Source organism: Chiloscyllium plagiosum, unplaced genomic scaffold (assembly GCF_037043375.1).
Source record: "Chiloscyllium plagiosum isolate Xiang-an unplaced genomic scaffold, Cpla_swu_hap1 HiC_scaffold_45, whole genome shotgun sequence".
NCBI classification, from domain to species: Eukaryota; Metazoa; Chordata; class Chondrichthyes; order Orectolobiformes; family Hemiscylliidae; genus Chiloscyllium; species Chiloscyllium plagiosum.
In genome coordinates, this window is record NW_028270183.1 from 33568006 (window position 1) to 33586534 (window position 18529).

The 18529-nt window shown below is 46.4% G+C and overlaps 1 long non-coding RNA gene across 1 annotated transcript; it reads left to right on the forward strand.

Annotated features, from left to right (window-relative positions):
• The first annotated feature begins 785 nt into the window (after positions 1–785).
• On the forward strand, positions 786–13092 carry LOC148136456 (uncharacterized). Its single transcript, XR_015754460.1, has 2 exons — positions 786–938; positions 12796–13092. It is a non-coding gene; the product is annotated as an uncharacterized LOC148136456 (long non-coding RNA).
• The last annotated feature ends 5437 nt before the right edge of the window (positions 13093–18529 follow it).

Sequence of the window (18529 nt, forward strand, 5' to 3'; positions counted from 1 at the left end):
TGTTATCCCCAGCCACTGATTGACATGTCCATGGTCCGATGCTCAGTGATTAGCACTTCTGCCAGACAGCAGCAGGGACCCGGGTTTGATTCATCCTCAGGTGACAGTCTGTGTGGAGTTTTCACATTCTCCTTGTGTCTGCTTGAGTTTCCTCCCACAGTCCAACGATGTGCAGGTTGGATGGATTGGCCATGATAAATTACCCATAGTGTTTTGGGATATGCAGACGAGGTGGATTGGCCATGATAAATTACCCATAGTGTTCAGGGAGATGCAGGTTAGGTGGATTGGCCATGCTATATAACCCAAAGTGCTCAGGGATGTGTAGGTTAGCTGGATTGACCATGGTAAATTATCCATCGTGTTCAGGGATGTGCAGGTTAGGTGGATTAATCAATGTAAATTACCCATAGTGCGCAGGGATGTGCAGGTTGGTGGACTAGCCATGGGAAATATAGGATAGGGGGATGGGTCAGGGTGCGATTCTCTTCAGAATGTTCATGCAGACTGGTTGGCCTGAATGGTCTGTTTCCACTCTGATGGGATTCTATGATCATGCATACTCATGAACTATACGTTCTATTTGTATCCTTGGCAGACCAGCTCAGTAGACAGAGCATAATAAAACTTGGAGAGAGGCCAAACTACAGAACGCTGTGACTTAAAGCTGAAGGAGTGTCAATTGAGTCAATCTGTTCACCGGATTCACTGTCACACAGAAGGGAAAGGGATTAAGAGGAGATTCTGGCCCTTTGCACTATTATAAGGAAAGCAAAAGGTTCGCATCCTGCTTCAGGAACTTCTCCCGACTCATTATCTCAGTTTGATCCTGTGAAATTCTTTGCAGAAGATGAAGAAGGGAATGCTGTTGGTTATTGGTGTCTTGCTGCTTATTCAGTGCACTCCTGCTCTCGGAGGTTTCCGGGGACATTTCGCAGGTACATTCTTGCGTTGTCTCACCCGGCTCTTTGCAGACAGTTTTTAGATTAGCTCTGTTTAATGCCTGACTGAAGCTGATTCTGATAAAGACTAAAAAATGCGATTCGTACCAACCCCATGTACATTTGTTTATTGGTAGCTCAGCCTGGAGAGGGAATGGATTTGAGCTGATTCAAGCTGATCAGTACGAAAAAGCAAATTCCTTTCTAGTGGAAAGTTGGAGTACTGTGTTGCACTCAGTGCACTGACACAGTTTGTACACAGCGCTAATGTATTAGACAGTGGGAGAATTCCTCCCGCAGAATGCTCACTTGTCCTGACCGTGAAGAGTGAATTGGAAATTCATTATATTCTCTTGTCTCGTTTCACAGATTTAGGAAGGGTGAATTCGGAATAATACTGGAAATATTTAAAGAACTAGTCAACATATGTGGGTCAGATTTTCAAAACACGAGTGAAGTCAGGAATGTGAGAAATTTTAAACAGTTTAAATCATCTTTAAGCTTTTAACGAATGGAATGTCAGCAACACTGGCAAGGACAGTATTTTTTGTTTATCTCTACTTGCCCTTGAAACGGCTGTCCTGCTGTGCTGTTTCCTCGTTCAGATCACAGCCAGTTACATTGCTGTCGGTCTGGATTCATATGGAGACCAGACTGGGTGAGGGTAGGAGATTTTCTTCCCTGAAGATAGTTCGTGAAGCAGATGTCGTTTTGAAACAATTGTTGATATTGTTATGATCGCTATGACTGAAACTGGGATTTGATTTCAGATTTTATGAAATGAATTTAAATTCCACGCGCTGCCTTGGTGGGGTTTTAGCCTCTGTCCCCAGGACATTAACCCCTTCACGTCGAGCCCAGTAACGGTATCACTACACCATCATCCCCGAATTTATTTGTTTGATGAATACAGCAGCCACCACAGAGATCACCTACTAAGAAGGTTGTCATCGTCATGGAAACAGGTGGCTGCCAACTTGGTTTGCTGAGGATTGGAGTGACCAAGCTGTGGGGTTGCTGACACAATCCACCGTGGGAGAGCTGCATTGTTGATGATTTGGGTTTTGGATGAGACATTGAATGTGATCTACTAATTCCCAGGGCCATAAATTTCCAGTGCTGCTGTTTGAAGGGTTGGGAATTTGACTGATGTCTTGGAGAACATCATTCTGTCTGGAGGCCCGAACATGGACACCACAGTCTCTCAGGAGGCCGAAATATTTCGGTTGGCATGGACCAGTTTGGGCTGAAGGGCCTGTCTCTCTGTTTTAGGACTCTACGTTTCTAATTGAAGTGTGGTGCTGGAAATGCACAGCCGGTTAGGCAGCATCTGAGCAGCAGGAGAATCGACATTTTGGGCATAAGGAATGTGGTGGGGTGTGGTTTTCTGACTGTGTTCAGAACCAGTCTGTGACTGTCAAACCCTCTGGTGAAGCGGAGAAGGATTCGCGCTCATTGTCAAAACTTTGTCTCTGGTCTAAAGCTGTGGTTTGTAAACTTCTCTGTTGGCTGTTATATTTCTTGCATTCGGAACATCGGAACAATTTGGAACATAGACCATTCATTCCTCAATCCCACTTCACCATTTAACAAGAGCATGATTGACTCATTTTCGATCTTAAATCCACATTATCCACATTAAATCCACATTTAAAATCCTTTAAAAAATTAACGAGAAACTGTCTGTGTGGAGTTTGCACGTTCTCCCCGTGTCTGCGTGGGTTTCCTCCGGGTGCTCCGGTTTCCTCCCACAGTCCAAAGCTGTGCGGGTCAGGTGAATTGGCCATGCTAAATTGCCCGTAGTGTTAGGTTTAAGGGGTAAATGTAGGGGTATGGGTGGGTTGCGCTTCGGCGGGTCGGTGTGGACTTGTTGGGCCGAAGGGCCTGTTTCCACACTGTAAGTAATCTAATCTAATCTAATCTAAACTGTATTAACATGCTAACTGTACTGGAACTGTATTAACATGTTGGCTGCACTGGAAGTGTACAAACATGCTGACTGTACTGGAACTGTATTAACATGCTAACTGTACTGGAACTGTATTAACATGTTGACTGCACTGGAAGTGTACAAACATGCTGACTGGACTGGCAACTTTGACTCAAAATGGGTCAACAGTTCTGATCTTTTTAAAGTGTGCTTCACTTCCTGGTAAGCTCCCTCACATCCCTGGGTCTATGTCCACTGCTGCCCTTCCCCAGCAGGGGCTTTAGCACGATAGTCAGATGCACACAAACTTTCCATAGTAATTTACACGGCCCACGATCGATCTCAGTTGGGACACATTCTTGTCTTGGGGCCTTCCTGATAGCTTCCAATTTCTTGGGTCCCTTGTGTATTTCCATGGATTATATGGCACAGGCACTCTATGGAGTCTTTACAAAACTCACATTTCTCCCTTTTTACTTGTTGGCTGTGGTCCCAGAACCTTTTGAAAGTTTCTTCTAGGTTCTTCAAATGTTCCTCTTTGGCGGATCCAGTGAACGGAATGTCATCCAGGTAGCAGCAGACACCAGGCAATCCACCCAGAATTTTATCCACTACCCTCTGTGAGTGCAGAAGTCCCCTGGTGTCCCATTCACTCATCAGGATTCAATGTTGGAAGCTGATGAGGATGCTGACTTCTCAGAGGAATGCAGTCAGATCCAAGCCGTCTGGCAACACGAGCAGCTTGACTAGACAAGATGGGGAGGAAGAAGGAAAGAAGAGCAACAGTGATCGGGGATTCTTTAGTCGGGAAAGCAGCCGGGTGTTTCTGCAGCTGAAGACGTTCCTCCAGGATGCTGTGTTGCCTCCCTGGTGCCAGGGTCAGGGATGTCACTGAATGGCTGCGGGGCATCCTGAAAGGGAAGGGTGATGAGTTAAAGTCGTTGGTAGCAACATGTACAATGGTATGGCCAGAGGGAGGAATGAGGCCTTGAATCAAGAATTAAGGGAGCGAGGTGGAGGATTAAAAAGCAGGACCTCAACGGTTGTCATCTCTGGACTATTCCCAGTTCCACGTGCTAGAAAGTTTCGAAACTGGAAAATAAAGTAGATAGATGTGTGGATCAAGAGTTTGTGCAAGAGGGAGGGTTTTAGATTCCTGGATTACTGGGATTGTTTCTGGGGAGGTGGGACATGGACAAATAGTACAGTCTGCACCTGAACCACATTGGGACCAACATCCTTGCAGGGAGGCTTGCTGGTGCTGTTGGGAGGAGTTTAAACTAGTCTGACAGAGGGAGGGGACCACAGAATATTGATTCAACAGAGACACATCATGCTACAGGAACAGAAGCAAGTCACAGTGAGTTCAACGATATTGAGTGTCAAAAGACAAAGGCAAGGTGACCCGGTCTTTCATATTTGGAATGTAACAGGTAAGACTTATGGGTTAATGGCATGGATTGACACATGCAAGCATGATACTGTTACCATCACAGAAACAAGATTGAGAGAAGGGATGGACTGGCAACTAAACGTTCCAGGGTTACAGGATCTTTCGGTGAAACAGAAGAGGCTGTCAATAGTATCACACTATTAATTAAGGAATCAATTCCTGCATTAGGGAGAGATGATATCTCGGCAGGTTCCTCAAACAAGGCTTTGTGGGTAGACTGTAGGAATGTTAAGGAGAGAGCTACTTTACTGAAAGTGTATTATAGGCCCCCAAAGAATCTGTGGGAAATAGAACAGCAAATATGTAGACAGTTCACAGAAGGGAGTTAGGGTAATAATCGGCTAATAATACAAGATGATTTCAACCTCCCCAGTACAAGTTGGGCTAGCTATAGGGTAAAGGATTTAAAGAGGGTGAACTTATTGAAATGTATCCAGGTGGGTTTCTGTATCAATGTGTCGAAGGGCCAATGCTGGAACTGGTTCTGGGGAAAGAAGCTGGATAAGTGATCGATGTGGCAGTGGGGGGACATTTTAGTGATCGTGACCACGATAGAATCTGCGTAAAAAATGTTCTAGACAAGGAGGAAATGGCCTGTAGAGGTCGGCTTTTGACTGGGGAAGCCTAATTGTATTAGAATAAAGCAGTATCTAGCCACAGTACATTGGGAACAGCTCCGTTTGCGTACGTCTACAGGAGAGCAATGGGGGATGGGGGCTTTCAGAAAGGAGCTGGGAAGAGTACAAGAGCAACACGGCACCTTTCAAGGGAAATGGAGGAGCAATAGGTTCAGGGAATACTGAATGTCCCAGACAATTCAACTCTGGATAAAGAAGAGGAGTAGAGTTTTTAGCAAGTCCAAAGAAAACAATTCAGTTATGGCCTGAGAGGATTATTGGAAATGCAGAAGGGAGGTTAAGAAAACAATTAGAAGAGCAAAACGTGGAAATTAGAAAGGATTTGGGAACAGGATTATGGAGAATCCTAAAGATATTTTAGAAATAAACTTAAGGGTAGAGGTTAATGAGGGAAAGTGTAGAGCCCATTAGGGACCAAGGGGACAAGCTCTGTAGACGTAAGATATTGGAGAGGTGTTGAATGACTCTTCAATCTTCACTCGGGAAAAGCAGAACATAGGCATGGAATTCAGGAAAAGGGACTGTTAGAGACTTGTACAGTTTGACATGGGAAATGGGAAGGTGTCGGAGGGTCTGTTGGGCTTAAAGACAGACATCTCCCGTGGCCCGGATCAATTGCATCCCGGGTTGCTGTGGGAGGTAAGGCAGGAAATTGTGGGAGATTTGACACAAATTCTTAATTCCTCTCTCGCCATATTGGAAGTGCCAGAGGACTGGAGGATGACTAATGTGACTTCACTTTTTAAGCAGGTTGATAGAGATGAACCAGAAAATTACAGAGCGATGAGTCTCATGTCAGTGGTCAGGAAACTGTTGGAGAAAATTCTGAAGGAGCGAATTAATACCCACTTGTCCAGGCATGGGTTAATTAAAGATAGTCAACAGGTGTTTGTCAGAAGAAAGTCATATCTGAGAAATTGGTGAGAATTGTTTGACAAAGTGATCAAGTGTATGGATGTGGGAAGTTCAGTTGATGGAGTTGATTTGATTTTAGAAAAGCTTTTTACAAGGTTCCACATGGGAAACTGATTGAGAGGGTTAAAGCACATGGAACAGTGGGACATTTGGTGAGATGGATCAGAAACCGGTGTCGTAATAAGATTGAAAGGGTCATGGTAGAAGGATGCTGATTGGAAACTGGTGTCCAGTGGTATCCCACAAGGATGAGTACTGGGAACTCATTGTTTGTCATGTACATCGATGATACAGATGGAAATGCGGGGGTCATGTTAAACAAATTTGCAGATGACACCAAAATTGATGGAGTTTTTAATAGTGAAGGAGATGTTTGAAGATTACAGGAAGGTAGAGGTGGGTTGGTCAGATGGGTAGACCAATGGCAGATGGTATTTAATCCAGACAAGTGCGAGGTAATGCACTTTGGAAGAAGAAACAAGATGAGGGAGTATTTAATGAATGGCAGGAGACTGGGTGGCTCAGAGGAACAAAGGACTCTTGTAATTATTCACAGATCCATGAGGCTAGCAGAGCATGTGAATAGGATCATTAAGAAGGAAGATGGGATACTTGCTTTCATTTGTTGTGGCATGGAGTATAAGAGCAAGGAGGTAAAGTTAGGGTCATACAGAGCTTTGGTTAGGCCACAGCTGCAGTATTCTGCTCACCTCACTCCAGGAAGGATGTGATCGCACTTGAGTGAGTACAGAGGATACAGTCCAGGGTGTTGCCTGGGATGGACAAATTGAGTGATACGGAGAGACTAGATATGTTTGGACTGTGTTCTTTAGATCCGAGAAAGTTGAGAGAGAACATGATTACAGTTTTTAAGCTCGAGGAACATGGACAGGGTGAATAGAGAGCAGCTGATCCCATTGGTTGAGGGGTCAGTCACATGTGGACATAGTCTTAGGGCAAGGGGTTGGATTCAGAGGGGATTTAGGCAAAAAATGTTTCCTCCGTGGGTACTAGGAATCTGGAATGGACTGTCTGGGAAGATAGTGGAGGCTGGAAACCTTACAAACTTTAAAAAAAAAAAATTGGATAAGCACTTCAAACATCAGAGTATTCAAGGGTATGGGACAAGTGCAGGAAATTGAAATGAGAGGACTTTCAGTGGGAGTTATGTTGGTCCAGACTTGGTGGGCTGCAGGGCCTGTTCTGTGCTGTATGATACAGTGAATCTGTGTGTTACTGCCATCAGTGGCAGGTCGGACTCCTCATGACCCCCATCTGTGACAGGCCCATCTCTCAGAATCACTTTCCACTCAACCAGTCCACTGGAAAGGTCTTCTCTGAGTGGAATGGGGTATTGATCTACTCTCAGCAATGGGTTGACTGCTTCAGCTAAAGGTTAATTTCTACTCCTTTCATTTCCCCCAGGGTTCCCTTGAAGGCATATTTGCAACTGTACAAAATCTCTTGCAAACCTGTTTATGAGTCCACCAGCCTATCAACCTGACCCTGATTTTACTTTAACATCTGTAATCCGAAAGGTCCAAATAATGTAGAATTGCCACCTTTTACTTCGTACAGAGGCAGTTCGCACACCGGGCTCTTAGTTATAATTTTGCCAGTTCATAGCCCTTCAGCAGCACGACATGTTCTGTATATATCCACAGTGTAATCTTGGTTAACTATTGATTCTGGGATTAGAGGCATGACTGCCCCTGTATCCACTTCCCGGTTTATGTCTTACTCTATATTTTGGAAAGAACCCAAAAACTCTCAGCTTCACTCTGTACCATCAGGATGTCTAACCAAAGCTCTGCTGACTCTGGGCCTTCTGGTTCTCCCACACACCCAGCGAATTCCTGGTCTACCCACTGGCAGGCCTCATCTACCTTATGCCTTTTCCTAGAAACTGTCTCCTTTAGACTCCACTTCTCTTGATGACGTGGTCCCTAGGAATTTTGGGTAATGTGACCCATTCGCTTCTGCCTGCAGCTCTGAGCTTCTCGAATCCATCATGTTGCCTCCATGTGCCCAATCTTGCCATCTTGATGCCATTCCGAAACCTGCTGATCTTCCCCCACTCTATACTGCTGGGCCTAGCCAATCGTGTTGTTTCATTGGCGGCGAACAGTATTGAGGTGGCAACTTCAAAAGCTGTTGAAATCCAGGTCTCTCCTCATTAGCAGATTCTCTTGGATGGCTTTCTGTCAGAGGCCACAAACAAAATGGTCACTCAGGGCATCAGAAAGGAATCTGCAGATTCACAGTGTTCCACTAACCTCTGTAATGCCACCCAAACTGGGTGATGGACTCTCCTTCCTGCTGGAAATGTTTATAGGAACAGAAGGCAGACAATGGCCTAACGGTCATATCGCTGGACCGTTAAACCAGAGATGGAAATGTGTTGCTGGAAAAGCACAGCAGGTCAGGCAGCATCCAAGGAACAGGAGAATCGACATTTCGGGCATAAGCCCTTCTTCAGGAATGAGAAAAGTTTGTCCAGCAGGCTAAGATAAAAGGTAGGGAGGAGGGACCTGGGGGAGGGGCGTCGGAAATGTGAGAGGTGGAAAGAGGTCAAGGTGAGGGTGATAGGTCAGACTGGGGTGGGGGCGGAGAGGTCGGGAAGAAGATTGCAGGTTAGGAAGGCGGTGCTGAATTCGATGGATTTGACTGAGACAAGGTGGGGGGAGGGGAAATGAGGAAACTGGTGAAATCCGAGTTCATCCTTTGTGGTTGGACGGTTCCTAGGCGGAAGATGAGGCGCTCTTCCTCCAACCGTCGTGTTGTTGTGGTCTGGCGATGGAGGAGTCCAAGGACCTGCATATCCTTGGTGGAGTGGGAGGGGGAGTTGAAGTTTTGAGCCACAGGGTGGTTGGGTTGGTTGGTCCGGGTGTCCCAGAGGTGTTCTCTGAAACGCTCCACAAGTAGCCGGCCTGTCTCCCCAATATAGGGGAGGCCACATCGGGTTCAGAGGGTGCAATAGATGATGTGTGTGGAGGTGCAGGTGAATCTGTGGCGGATATGGAAGTTTCCTTTGGGGCCTTGGAGGGAGGTGAGGGGGGAGGTGTGGGCGCAAGTCTTGCACCTCCTGCGGTTGCAGGGGAAGGTGCCGGGAGTGGAGGTTGGGTTGGTGGGGGGTGTGGATCTGACGAGGGAGTCACGGAGGGAGTGGTCTTGTCCTCACCTACCACCCCACAAATCTCCGTGTACAACGCATCATCTTCCGCCTAGGAACCCTCCAACCACAAGGGATGAACTCGGATTTCACCAGTTTCCTCATTTCCCCTCCCCCCACCTTGTCTCAGTCAAATCCATCGAATTCAGCACCGCCTTCCTAACCTGCAATCTTCTTCCTGACCTCTCCGCCCCCACCCCAGTCTGACCTATCACCCTCACCTTGACCTCTTTCCACCTATCACATTTCCGATGCCCCTCCCCCAGGTCCCTCCTCCCTAACTTTTATCTTAGCCTGCTGGACAAACTTTCCTCATTCCTGAAGAAGGGCTTATTCCCGAAAGGTCGATTCTCCTGTTCCCTGGATGCTACCTGACCTGCTGCGCTTTTCCAGCAACACATTTTCAGCTCTGATCTCCAGCATCTGCAGTCCTCACTTTCTCTTCCGTTAAACCAGAGAGTCAGGGAATGTTCTGGGGGAAGGGGTTTGAGTCCCGCTATGGCAGATGATTCCAGTAAATAAAAGTCTGCAATTAAGAGTCGAATGATGACCATGAATCTATCCTCGATTTTTGAAAAAAAAATCTGTTTCACCAAAGTCCTTCAGGGAAAGAAACTGCCATTTTTAACTGGCCTGGCTGACATGTGACTCCAGTCCCACAGCCAAGTCAGTGTCGCCCTCATCCCATGAATGAATAACGAGAATGTACCGCAATGGTGTGCAACCTCAGTGCAAAATAACTCCCCAACCTTTTGCACAGACTTTGGAATGTCATTTCCCCGGGTTTCTCTACTTGCATTCGACTTCTTTGAATTGTGATGCCTTTCTGTCAATGGAGCTCCAGAAATCTGGTACCACTGAGTCTTCAGCCACTTCATGAGCCTTTAAGTGCATTTCAAAACATTTGGTGGACAGATCCAACTTCCTATCTCTTCATCAAACAGTTCCATCACTCCTAACTGATACGCCATTTTGTTTTCCTGCTACTGGAGTCTCGACGCTGTTTGCAGGCAGAGTCACCTCGGTGAATGTACTCTATCCCGGCTGCTCTCTCACTAATTGTGTTAGTGTATCATTCTTCAGTGGGTGTCACCCATCGTGTTATTCTCCTCATGATCCTCACTCTCAGCCCACTCCTCGGTGAGTAACTGTTCTTCCCTGTGAGGATGTTTTGCTGAACAAAGAGTACTTGGAGTGCAGGTTCATAGCTCCTTGAAAGTGGAGTCGCAGGTAGATAGGATAGTGAAGAAGGCGTTTGGTCTGCTTTCCTTTATCAGTCAGAGTATTGAGTAAAGGAGTTGGCAGCTGTACAAGACATTGGTTAGGCCACTTTTGGAATATTGCGTGCAATTCTGGTCTCCTTCCTATTGGAAAGATGTTGTGAAACTTGAAATGGTTCAGAAAAGATTTATAAGGATGTTGCTAGGGTTGGAGGATTTGAGCTATAGGGAGAGGCTGAACAGGCTGGGGCTGTTTTCCCTGGAGCATCGGAGGCTGAGGGGTGACCTTATAGAGGTTTAGAAAATTATGAGGGGCATGGCTATGATAAATAGACAAAGTATTTTCCCTGGGTTGGAAGAGTCCTGAACTAGAGTGCATAGGGTGAGAGGGGAAAGATGTAAAAGCGACCTAAGTTGCAACATTTTCACGCAGTGGGTGGTACGTATATGGAATATGCTGCCAGAGGAAGTGGTGGAGGCTGGTACAATTGCAACAGTTAAAAGGCATTTGGATGGTATATGAATAGGAAGAGTTTGGAGGGATATGGGCCAGGTGCTGACAGATAGGACTAACTTGGGTTGGGATATCTGGTCGGCATGGACGGGTTGGACCGATGGGTCTGTTTCCATGCTGTACATCTCTATGACTCTATGATTGGGGCCAGAGTCCCTTTAAGACCAGTTCCCTCGATGTTACCTCCGAAATCCAACACTGTTTACTGAATCTTGACGGTGTCATTCCTCACAATAAAGAAAACAGCATCACACAGAATTAGTGGCCCAAACCTCATCTCGTTGCCAGTTATTGTGTTTGTGGTTCACAGATATAGAACGCGAGGTGGATGGAGGGTAAACTGTCCTCTGAGCACCATAATCAGGTTATAGACTGACCCTCTCAATCCACCTTCTGAGTCACCTGACCTTAAAGAGGCAACACCCACCCAACTCCATAAAGTGACCACCACCCAGTCCTTGTGGAGATGAAATGAAGTCTTCCCACCAAGCAGACTCTCCATCATGCCATATGGCATGATAACCATGTTACAATGGGTGCCAACTCAAAACTGGGCATCCATGGAGCACTGTGGGCCATCACTATAAGCAGAATGATATTCCAATGCAATCTGAAACCTTACAGCCTGGCATATCCCCCACGCTACCATTCCTACCAAGTGGGCAGATCAACCCTGGAGATTAGGAACAAAGTACTGCAGATTCTGGCACCTGTACTGAAAACAACAAATGCTGGAGATCACAGCGGGTCAGACAGTATCCATGGTGAGAGAGTAAGCTGACGTTTCCACTCTGAATGGCTCTCCATCAGAGCTGACCAGAAATATGGTGGTGGCCAGTGCAGCATTTATGAGATAGTTTAGGGGTGGAGCGGATTGCAGAGTGCTGGGTGAGAAAGGATGTTAATAGTTCAAACTAAGATCACTTAATATGAACTAACAACAGCCCTTCTCCACCAGCACCCTACCCCCCTCCCCCCACTAAAGCATTATGCTTCCCCTCCCCACCCTTTTGGACAGCTCTGATGGAGAGCCATCGACACTGGGAACGTTAGCTTGCTCTCTCTCTCTATGGATGCTGTCTGACCCGCTGTGATCTCCAGCATTTGTAGTTTTCAACCCTGGAGTGTGCAGTCAGGCATTCCAGGGCAGCACCAGGTAAACTTGAAAAAGAGGAAGTGGCCTGGTGAAAGTAAAAACAGGAGGACTTGTGTGATAAGCAGCGAGTGACACACAGAGCCAAGTAACTCCACTAACAACAGATCAGGTCGAAGCTCTGAAACTTTGTACACAGTTCTGGTCACCACATTACAGCGGTGTTCCAGTGAGACTGTGAAGAATACTTACAAGAATATTACCATGGCTTGAAAATTCCAGATGTGAGGATTGGATCGGATAGGCTCGCATTACTTTCCTCTGAACACAAGCCGTTGAGAGCTGACAGAATCGAGGTGTCTATCACAATGAGGGGCTTGGAGTTAATGAGGAGACCTGTTCTCCCTTACAGAGGTCAGTTACCTGGGGGACACAGGTTTGAGATGATCAGTTGAATTGTTAGAGGGGACCTGAGGAAAGTCATTTCCCCCAGAGGCTGGTGGGTGTCTGCAATCCCCTGCCTCGTGCTGGTGGTTGATGTGGAAACCCTCAACCCAGCCAAAAAGATCATTTCATCTCCACACCCGAAGCAGCAGACGCTGCTTGGAGCAGGTGTTGGGAAATGAGCTCATGTATTCAGCCAGCACGCACATGTTGGGTTGAATAGGTCTCTTTCTGTGCTTGAACCACACTGTGTTTCCAGGGAAATTCGAGTGTTCCCTTCTTTCAGTTCCATGGAAAGCCTTTGGCTGCGGTTCAGGATGGGGTGTGAGACTGTGAACGTTGCAGAACTTCCCGTGTGGGGAGAGGTTGTCAAAGTGACACTGACTGACCCTGTTTTCTCATTGTTTGTCCCACCCCCTCCCTGTCCCATCACTACAGGATGTCCAATAACCTGTCCCTAACTTGTTTTTTTCAGTCTACCTGGGACGGTGCAACAAGCCGGGTACAAAATGTCGTGCTGGCCCTTGTGAACCAGAAGAGAAACTTTTCCCACTGCAATGCCCTGGCCTTTTGGATTGTTGTAAAATGATGGAGTGGAAAGTCCTGTAGAGATGGATTCCCATTGCAGACTGCAACCTCCTATCTCTCTCCAAGGAAACCTTCATACAGTGGATGTCATTCGGCTGTTTGGGGGAGGAGTATCCTGGAATTGTACAACCACATTCTCAATCATGGCCTGACCTCGTCAATAAAACACATTGTATTGATCAGAGCTTCACGTCAATGAGCAATTCCTATTTAAGGTTATTGGGCTGTCTGGGGAGAACAAGACTTGGGAGAATGCTGGGGGGAAATGGAAAAGGAATCCGCTTCAGGAAATGCAGACTGACCCATTTCGTAAAGATTAGATTAGATTACATTTCAATTCAGTGTGGAAACAGGCCCTTCCGCCCAACAAGTCCACACCGACCCGCTGAAGCGCATCCCACCCATACCCCTACATTTACCCATTACCTAACACTATGGACAATTTAACATGGTCAATTCACCTGACCTGCACATCTTTGGAGTGTGGGAGGAAACCGGAGCACCCGGAGGAAACCCACGCAGACACGGGGAGAATGTGCAAACTCCACACAGTCAGTCGCCTGAGGCGGGAATTGAACCCGGGTCTCAGGCGCTGTGAGGCAGCAGTGCTAACCACGGTGCCACCGTGCCGCCCACTTATTAATCACTTTAATAAGACAGGAGTACTGAATCTGACACTAACACTGCACCATACCATCCCTCCTTGGGCTCATGTTATTGACAGGATTTGAAATTTAAGGCACAATGAGTTATTTAGTAACGTGGTTAATCTTGAATATATCAGGTCATGGAATTGTTTCATCTGCCTGCATGGCTAATCTTGCTCTCTCTCTCTCATGCATCGACATATCTTTATTCAAAACAAAATCCTGCAAATGCTAGAAATCTGAAACAAACGCAGAGAATGCTGGAGAAACTCAGCAACACGTGTGCAGAGAGAAACAGTGTTAACATTTTGAGTCTGGATGACACTTCTTCAAATCTCCCCCAGAAATGTTTCGGAACTGAGTTCTGAAGGAGAGACAGACTGTACTTGAAATGTTCGCTTTGTTTCTCTCTCTGCAGATGCTGGAAGAAAGTGAGGAGTGCAGATGCTGGAGATCAGAGTCAAAAAGTCTGACGCTGGAAAAGCACAGCCGTTGAGGCAGCATCTGAGGAGCAGGAGAGTTGACGTTTCGAGCATAAGCTCTTCATCACATTCCTGAAGGAATGTTGTTGAGGTGTCCAGGGTGTTATCTGTTGACTGCAGACATTCCCGACAGGAAGGGGCAAGGCCAATGACAGGAGCTGCCCTGGAATGAAGATCCCATTGGTGGAAGTTCCATCGAGTGAGAGGTATCAGCCAATCAGCATCGAGCCAGGGAGACAGTGTTTACTCAGGGCAGTCATGGAGGATGAAGGACAAAGAGAAGGGACCTACTAGTGGTGTCTAAGGTCAAGCGAGGCAAGGACAGGGTGATTGCACTCCGTCTTTTTCCCAGGGTTGGGGAATCGAGGACGAGAGGACATCAGTTTAAGGGGAAAGAATAAAAAGGAACGTTAGGGGTAACTTTCTTACACAGAGGGTGATACGCATATGGAATTGGTTGAGGCAGGTACATTAACAACATTTAAAAGGCATTTGGACAAATACATGGATGGGGAAGGGTTAGAAGGATATGGGCCAAGTGCTGGGAAATGGGGTGAGTGTGAATGGACATTTTGGTCAGCATGGACCAATTAGGGCTGTCAGACTCTGATTCTTTGGGTGTTGGTAACAGACATGGACATGGGCTCCTCAGAGAAAGCTTCCTGGCTCACTGATTAACCCTCTGTCACCACTTCTACTTCTCTGTCACCACAGCCTCTGGCCTGTAGGTAAAGACAGAGGCAGAATATTAATTTAACACTTTCACCAGGCCTCATGCTTTCAGGTGTAAACCTCCTTTTCTGTCTTGAACTGCCCATCCTTCTCCATTCCCTTTGTTAATATTGATGTGCAAGTGGAAGCCTGGGATTTCCTTTTATATCAATTGCCAGTCTTTTCCTCACAGTCCCAAGTAGTTTCTCTCATTTGTTTGCGGCCTCCTCTCTGAAATATCTCAGCAATATTTACTATTTGACACGTGCTATAATAACCCTTTCTCTCCTTTACCTACATTTCTGTGGCCTCCATCAGTCAGGGAAAATGTTTGTTCTCCCTTGACCTTTTGAGGAAATGGACCTTGACTGTTCCCTCTTTTAAAATAGCGAATTGCTCAGCTCCTGGATTTCCCAGCAGTGTTTGGTTCCTCTCTGTCGAGCTAAACCCATTCTTGTTCCAGAGTAAGCCTCTCTTTACCAATTGTTCACAGAATCAGAGAAACGTTACAGACTGAAGGAGGCCAATCAGTCCACTGTGCCTGTACTAGCTTGTTAAAGGACCATCATCATCTGCATCCTGCATTTTCCTCATACCTTTCAGCGTTATTTTACACAAATAACCATCCAATGTCCCTCTCAAAAGCCTCATTTGAACTGTCTCCACCACATTTCCAGGCAATGCATTCCATACCCTCAGCTACTTGCCCCATGAGAAAGGTTTCCCTCACTTCACCTTCATTTCTTTCACAGATCACTTTCAGTCTGTATCCTCTTTGGTTGTTCCTTTTATGAATGGGAACAGAGTCTCCCTACCTGCTCTATCCAGTTCAGGAAGTTAAAAGCCTCTATCAAATCTCCTCGCAGCCATCTTCCTTCCAAGGGAACAGTACAAACTTCTTCAATAGGATCCTTGTAACTGAAGATCCTCATACCTCGCACTTGTAAACCCCTTCTGTATTCTCTCCAAAGTGGAAATAAACTGTTTGTAATCATAGAATCCCAACAGTGTGGAAACAGGCCATTAGGCCCAACAAGTCCACACTGACCCTCCAAAGAATAACCCACCCAGACCCATTCCCCAACCCCATTACTCTAAATCTCCCTCCCCGACAAATGCACCTAACCCTACATATCCCTGGACACCCACCATGTGGGTGGCACGGTGGCACAGTGGTTAGCACTGCTGCCTCACAGCGCCAGAGACCCGGGTTCAATTCCTGCCTCAGGCGACTGACTGTGTGGAGTTTGCACCTTCTCCCCGTTGCTGCGTGGGTTTCCTCCGGGTGCTCCGGTTTCCTCCCACAGTCCAAAGATGTGCAGGTTAGGTGAATTGGCCATGCTAAATTGCCTGTAGTGTTTGGTAAGGGGTAAATGTAGGGGTATGGGTGGGTTGCGCTTCGGCGGGTCGGTGTGGACTTGTTGGGCAGAAGGGCCTGTTTCCACACTGTAATGTAATCTCAATCTAATCTATGGAGTATTTAGCAAGGCCAATTCTTCAAACTTGCACATCTTTGGACTGTGGGAGGAAACTGGAGCACCCAGAGGAATCCTACGCAGTCACAGGGAGGAAACTGGAGCACCCAGAGGAATCCTACGCAGTCACAGGGAGAATTTATAAACTCTACACAGACAGTAGCCTGAGACTGGAATCAAGCCTGGGTCCTAGCTAATGTGAGGCACCAGTGTTATGTACTGAGCCGCTGAACCAGAACTGCATGCAATCCTTCAGCCAAAGTGAAATAAGCATTTTCTCCAAGTTGAACATCACCTCTTTGATCTATATGTTTAATGACTTGTTAAGAAACCCCAGGAAACTGTATGCCTTCCTTACTGATGTCTCTACCTGCACGTATACAACTAGGTCCTGGAATCTCGTTAGAGTGGTACACCCTAATTCACATTGTTTTTTTTTAACATTCTTATGATCAAACTGCATCAATTTACACTTCGAAAGGACATCGAACATCGAACAGTACAGGCCCTCCGGCCCTCAATGGTGTGCAGAACGTCTATCCTACTCTCAGATCAAACTAACCTTATTACCCTTCACTGTACTATTTTCCAAGTGCCTATCCAAGAGTCGCTTAAATGTCCCAATTGTATCTGACTCTACTACCACTGCTGGCAGTGCAGTCCATGCACCCACTACTCTCTGTGTATAGAACCTATCTCTGACCAGAACTGAACATAATATTCCAAGTGTGGCTTAAGCAGGACTCTACACAGCTGCAACATAACCTTGTGTCTCTTAAACCCGATGCCCTGGCCAACGAAAGCCAACATCCATAAACCTTCTTCATAACCCGATCAACTTGGATTGTAACTTTGAGGGATCGCAGAAAAGGACCCCAAGATCTCTCTGTTCCTCCACACTGCCAAGAATCCTGCCTTTAACCCTGCATTCTGCATTCAAATTCGACCTTCCAAAATGAATCACTTCACGCTTTTCCAGGTTGAACTTCATCTGCCACTTCTCAGCCTAGTTCTGCATCCTATCATTGCCCTGTTGCAACCTACAACAGCCCCCCACAATGTCCACCACTCCACCATCCTTTGTGTCATTGGCAAACGTTCTAATCCACCCTTCCACTTCCTCATCCAAGCCATCTATAAAAATCACAAAGAGCAGAGGGCCAAGAACAGATCCCTGCGGAACACTACTCGTCACCAAGCTCCAGGCTGAATACTGGCCATCTACTCCCACCCGCTGTCTTCTATGGGCCAGCCAATTCTGTATCCAGACAGACAGGTTTTCCTGTATCCCATGCCTCCTTACTTTCTGAATGAGTCTACAATGGTGAACCTTACCAAACGCTTTGCTAAGATCCATATACACCACATCCACTGCTCTTCTTTCCTCAATGTGTTTTGACACATCTCAAAGAATTCAATAAGGTTTGTGTGGTATGACCTGCCCCTCCCAAAGCCATACTACTTTTAAATAAACTATGGTTTTCCAACTAATCATAAATCCTGTCTCTCAGAATCCTCTACAATAATTTGCCCACAACAGACGTGGAACTGACTGGTCTGGAATTCCCAAGATTATCCCCATTCCTTTTCCTGAACAGGGGAATAATATTTGCCAATCTCCAATCATCTGGCACTACTCCAATGGACAGAAAGAACACAAACATCATTGCCAAAGGTGCAGTAACCTCTTCCCCTGCTTCTTATAGCAACCATCTGGCTCAGGGAATTTATCTATCATCATGTTTTTCAAATTTTTCTGCACATTCTCCTTCTTAACATCAACGTGTTTGAGCATATCAGCCTGTTTCATGTTCACTCTCTCAGCAGAGCAGGTAAGGGCTGTTTGGCAGTGGCTGCTTGAAGGCTCGGTGATGTTTGTTTAACGGTTTAAATTTAAAAGTTTTTTTTTAAAAAGCGCGGAGCGGACCCGGAAGCTGGTGTAGCGCAAGCTTACCTGGGTAGGTTTTTTCCCCTATAAAAGGGCGCAGGAGAGGAACCTGAGGCACTACAGAGGTAGTGCCTCCCACCCGCCATCCTCCTCTAACCTAATAATAAGTCCCGTTGTGGTAAGTAGGTAAGTGCTGCATTTTGCTTGTTCTATTCTTGGACCTAGTTTTTTTTTAAAAGGTTACTTTTCGAGGGATGGCAGTGAAGGCAGTGCAATGTTCCTCTTGCAACATGTTTGAGGTGAGGGATGCCATGGCCGTCCCTGCTGATTACACTTGCAGGAAGTGCACCCATCTCCAACTCCTCCATGACCATGTTAGGGAACTGGAGCTGGAATTGGGATCTTAGGATCATTCGGG